The sequence below is a fragment of the Oncorhynchus masou genome, chromosome 5 (assembly GCF_036934945.1).
Source record: "Oncorhynchus masou masou isolate Uvic2021 chromosome 5, UVic_Omas_1.1, whole genome shotgun sequence".
Classification (NCBI taxonomy): domain Eukaryota; kingdom Metazoa; phylum Chordata; class Actinopteri; order Salmoniformes; family Salmonidae; genus Oncorhynchus; species Oncorhynchus masou.
Genome location: NC_088216.1, coordinates 27,425,128 through 27,431,127, shown reverse-complemented (window position 1 = coordinate 27,431,127; position 6,000 = coordinate 27,425,128).

The window sequence follows — 6,000 nt, the reverse complement described above, 5'->3', positions numbered from 1 at the left end:
CCAGGCGGGGCATTGATGCAGTCCACCCTGGGGCCAGGCCTCGTACTCCAGTGGGTCCCCGTTCACCCACAACCAGCGGTTGGCCAGGTAGCGCAGGCCCGTCCACAAGTGTGTTGTTGTGGTCTTGGCCTCCCTGCTCTCCCTCTGGGCCTGAAGCAGCTCCGTCTCCGACACCAGGCTGGTGAGGTCTGTGTGCTGCTCCCTACAGTGCTCCAGAGCCTCCTCCCACGTCTTGCTCTCCCTCACCACAATCAGCTTCAAGCAGAAGAAGGGTATCTGAAGGTCTTCAAACGCATTATGCCATGTATTTCCTATAATCATACCATAGTTTTTTCCATGTTGGTTGTTTGGTTGACCCATGTCCCAGGCACCAAGGTAGGTTGCGTATCCACCTCCCGACCACCTCCAGCCTGTTAGGTTGTGGGGCTCTCTGTACAGACCAATCCAGGTGGACAAATCAATCCACTTATCTCCCCGCCTTTGTAGCTGCTTCTGTTCCTGCACACTGCTGATAGAGGACAGGTCGGTGTAATGTTTTCTGCAGTACTCCTGAGCTTCTAACCACCTTTTTTGGTCATGAACATAGACGTGCTTCCCAGACACAGAGATGTATGGTTGATTCCCCCCGTATCCCATCTCCCAAAATGCCTCCAACACATTGGACAGGAGGAGTACTGTGCAAACGGTCTTCTCCATGACAGTGTTGAGGTGAAGTGTGTCTCCTCTGCTGATGCTGCTCTGTCTGATGCTCTGATTGATGATGCTGCTCTGTCTGATGCTCTGATTGATGACGCTGGTCTGTTTTGAGGCATGAGGGACCAATAGAAGAGTTTTACATTTTACATTTTTGTTTTGCAAATATGCTCACCTGTACAAACATAAGGAAGGCAAAATCGAACATACAAATGATGTCTCTTCGGGGGGCTCACTGAAGATGGGTGGAACAAGTTTAACAATAGTCAGCAAGTGACACGTAGAACTTTGAATGAGGGGCCAAAGTTGTTTGCCTGGTCATTGTGTCTCTACCAGTCAAACAAATTCTCTGACACATGAAAAGGCTGCTTGTAGAAAATGGATGGAAAAGGTTGAGGTCTGTGCAAATAACGTGAATAACTTTGAATGAGGAGGAACAGTTGTTAGTTTAGCGCCACTGCTTTAGGAGTGTCTTCCTTTGACACCCCGGCCACTTCCTCCACCTCCCGGCTGCCTGTGCAGAATAGCCTAGAATCATAGCAAAATAGGATCTGATTTAGAGAGAAATGTAATTGTATACACGCTTTTTAATTACTTTCAATCGACAAATTGACTTTTAACTAACTCGGGATGGGACAGATGGGCCTTTTACAGTGGGGAGGATGTGGGCAGAGCCATGCAAGAGCGAGCGAAATCCAATTGGCACATTCTAGCATGTACTGTATTAGCATATTTCCGTTAGGGAACGTCTCTGAAGTACGTGTGTTGAAGAACTTGAATTCGCCATTGGATTCCTTCTAAACAACAGCCATTTTGGAAACTCTGGCAAAGGGAAGAGCTGAGCAATTAGTGTTTTTTAAGGTCCATTCGGTTTACTCACGAAGTGACCCTCTGTGACCAAGAGAAAGTGGGCGTGTTTCATTTCTTCAAAATTATTTTGTATTTTTTCATGTTGAGAGTGAGACAGAGAGATGAAACCACCATTTCCGTCTCCCAGGCTGGGCTCCGTCGCTCAGAGGCAGACTGATTCTTTGTCAGCTTGGGGACAGAAATTGTGACACATCACTCCCTATGCAAATGTGGGGTGTGAAACCTGACACTTCAAGTTAGCTCCGCTGACAGTGGAAAGTAGACAGATGGGGCTTTCTGGCACTTCAAGGCACTGGATCCTGCGACGTTCACAGAGCGCTTTGTACACCAAAATGTCAGTCGGAACCAGTCCAGAACAGCTTAAATATCCCCTTGAGCATGGTAAATGAAGTTATTAACTACACTTTGGAGGGTGTATCAATACACCCAGTCACTACAAAGATACAGGCATCCTTTCTAGCTCAGTTGCCGGAGAGGAAGGAAACCGCTAAGGGATTTTACCATGAGGCCAACAGTGACTTTAAAACATTTAACTGAGTTTAATGGCTGTGGTAGGATAAAAGGATGGCTCAAGAACAATGTAGTTACTCCACAATACTAACTTAAATGACAGTGAAAAGAAGGAAGCCCTGTACAGAATACAACATATTCCAAAACATGCATCCTGTTTGCAATAAGGCACTAAAGTAAAACTGCAAAACAATGTGCAAAGAAATGTATTTTATGTCCTGAATACAAAGCGTTTAGGGCAAATTCAACACAACACTGAGTACCAATCTTCATATTTTCAAGCATGGTGGTGGCTGCATCATGTTATGGGTATGCTTTTCATCATCAAGGACTAGGGAGTTTTTTTAAATAAAAATAAATGTAATAGAGCTAAGCACAGGCAACATCCTAGAGAAAAACCCGGTTCAGTCTGCTTACCACCAGACACTGGGAGATGAATTCACCTTTCAGCAGGACAATAACCGAAAATACAAGGCCAAAGATACATTTGAGTATCTTACAAAGATGACATTGAAATTTTCTGAGTGGCCTAGTTACAGTTTTCACTTAAAGTAGCTTGAAAATGTATGGCAAGACTTGAAAATGGCTGTCTAGCGATGATCGACAACCAACTTGACAGAGCTTGATAATAATGTGCAAACATTGTACAATCCATGTTTGCAAAGCTTTTAGAGACTTACCCAGAAAGACACACAGCTGTAATCACTGCCAAAGGTGATTCTAACATGTATTGACTCTGGGGTTTGAATACTTATGTCAATGTGATGTTTCTGAATTTCATTTTCAATTAATATGTAAAATGTCTAAAAACATGTTTTGACTTTGTCAGTACGGGGTATTGTGTGTAGATGGGTAAGAATTATATATATTTTTTAATCAATTTTTTAATTCAGGCTGTAACACAACAAGATATGGAATAAGTCAAGGGGTATGAATACTTTCTGAAAGCACTGTAACATCTAAAGTCATCTCATCTCTGCTCAGGCAGTAGCAGCCAGACACAAGCTCCCCTTGGCTAGCGAAAAGTCTAGCCCGTAATCATTGGGTTGCCACAGCTGCCCATGCTGCACAGCTGTCTGACCAAATCCCTATTTAAGTAGTTCTTCAAAGCATACTATCAATATTGCTACAACTATCAATCGGGTAGAGCTACTTCATGAACTGTCTCTATCGCTCACGTCACTGTGTTTTGTACATTCATCTCGCTCTCATGCGGTCTGTGCAAGGGGCCAAGAAGAATAGGTGCAAGGGATTCTGGTGATTGTAGTTAATTCCCACATGTGCTGCACTGACCTAGGTTGAATATTTACCTGTTGAAAACTACAACTCCCTACAGCTTCCCACAGTTCGTTCTTGATTTGATTATTGATCTCGTGTTTGATATGATTTCTCATTAGAGAAACGGCACATTCAGCTCACTTTCAACATGCAACAACCTCAAAGATTTTACTGAGTTACAGCTCATATATAGAAATTTGTCATAAAAATCGATTAGGCCCTAATCTATGGATTTCACATGACTGGGATTACAGATATGCATCTTATTGGTCACAGAACCCTTAAAAAATAAGATAGGGGCTTGGATCACAAAATCAGTCAGTATCTGGTGTGACCACCATTTGCCTCATTCAGCGTGACACATCTCCTTCACATAGAGTTGATCAGGCTGTTGATTGTGGCCTGTGGAATGTTGTCCGACTCCTCTTCAATGGTTGTGTGAAGTTGCTGGATATTGGCAGGAACTGGAACAGACTGTCGTACATGTCGATCCAGATCATCCCAAACATGCTCAATGGGTGACATGTCTGGTGAGCATGCAGGCCATGGAAGAACTGAGACATTTTCAGCTTCCAGGAATTTTGTCCAGATCCTTGCGACATGGGGCCGTGCATTATCATGCCGAAACACAAGGTGATGGCAGCGGATGGATTGCATGACAATGGATCTTGTCACGGTATCTCTGTGCATTCAAATCCCCATTGATCAAATGCACTTGTGTTCGTCGTCTGTAGCTTATGCCTGCCCATAACATAACCCCACCACCACGGGGCACTGTACTGAGATAGGATGTCATTCGTGAGAACATTTGCAGAATGTCAGCCCAGCTTAATCTTCTGCCTCCGCCTTGCCACTACACTTCCTCTCATCACCATATTTGGTAATGATTGGATGCCCCGAGCAGACGCTTCGAGTTTTTCTACATGTGTCCAATCTGGGTTTCCACCCTTATGTCAACAATAGTTATTATTTACCACTTAGCTACCTCATTTGTTTGCCTTCTGTTGAAAGAGCTTCCCAGGCTGGGTCAGAGAGTTTCATTGAAAGACATTCATTGAGCTAGTCCACCTGTGTAACTTTCAGAACACTTGTTCAAACCACTTTTGCATGTGCCAGGTTTTCCATACAATTTTGTTTTGGAGGAAGACACATGGAAAAACATGACTGTTGCTCCTCACTCAAAATGATGCACTTCATTTGCACACACCTGTTCAAACCTTCCTACCCGCTGTGTACCCGCTGTGTACCCGCTGTGTACCCGCTGTGTACCCGCTGTGTACCCGCTGTGTACCCGCTGTGTACCCACTGTGTACCCACTGTGTACCCACTGTGTACCCAGTGCATCAGTCACATTTCCAGACATCGGACAGGGAATTTGTTTGGGGGAAAAAATTATTTGTGTTTCTAGATTTGCTTGTCGCGTGTTTGAATGAGCATTCAAAGGAACTTTCCTTTCGTCTCAAAAACAACTAACAAATGTCCATTGTGCCTCCAAACAGACCAGCCTCATCCTCATCACTCATGAGTCAAATCATCAGGCGGATCAGACACAGCAGAACAGACACACTGTACTTCACACCTCACATCTGAACACAACACCGCAATGGTGAAGACCATCTCCACAGTGCTCCTCATGTCCAGTGTGTGTGGTGGGTGTTTGGAAAGAGACTGATGACTTGGGCACAAGCTCAGAAGTTCTGCAGAGATCATTATACTGGCCTGTCCTCCATCAGCAGTGATTGGGAAGAGTAACAGCTAAGAAGTGTTGCAGGTGGTTGGTTGTACCATTGGATCTGCATTGGTCTGTACAGAGAGCCTTACATCCTAACAGGCTAGAGGTGATCAGGAGGTGGATATGCAACCTACCTTGGGACCTGTGCGCCCGTACAACCAAACAACGATCTCTTGAAAAAACGCTGGTTTTCTCTATTGTGATGGGTGGCATGATAACTATGAGAATGTTCCATCCCCCTTCTGCTCTGTGCTGATTGTGGTGAGCGAGAGCAAGATGTGGGAGGAGGCTCTGGAGTACTCCAGGGAGCAGCACACAGACCTCGCCAGCCTGGTGTCTGAGACGGAGCCGCTTCTGGCCCCGAGGGAGAGCAGGGAGGCCCAGACCACCTCGGCCCACGTGTGGACGGGCCTGCGCTATTTTGCCGACCGCTGGCTGTGGGTGAACGGGGATCCCCTTGAGGACGAGGCCCCAGGGTGGACAGCATCAGTGCCCCCGCCTGGAACCTTCTCTGTGGGGCAATTGCAACAGAGGCAGGGTGGGAGGCCAAGGATTGCCAGAAAGAACTCAGCTTAATCTGCTACTAGAGACTGAGAGCTTTTTAGGGAAGAGGGACTTGAGAATCTCATTGGGTGCATCTCAATAGTTCAAAATGCTTTTCTCTCAAATTCGAATAAGATTTTAACAAAACAAAATACACTTTACTTCACACCTCACATCTGAACACAACACCGCAATGGAGAGACCATCTTAAATTCTTAAAATAAGAATTTGTTCTTAACTGACTTGCCTAGTTAAATAAAGATTTTAAAAATAAACAATCTCCACAGTGCTCCTCATGTCCAGTGTGTGAGGGATATTTGAGAAGAAACTAATGAAAGACTCATCTTGGGACAATCAAAATTCTTTGGTATCTG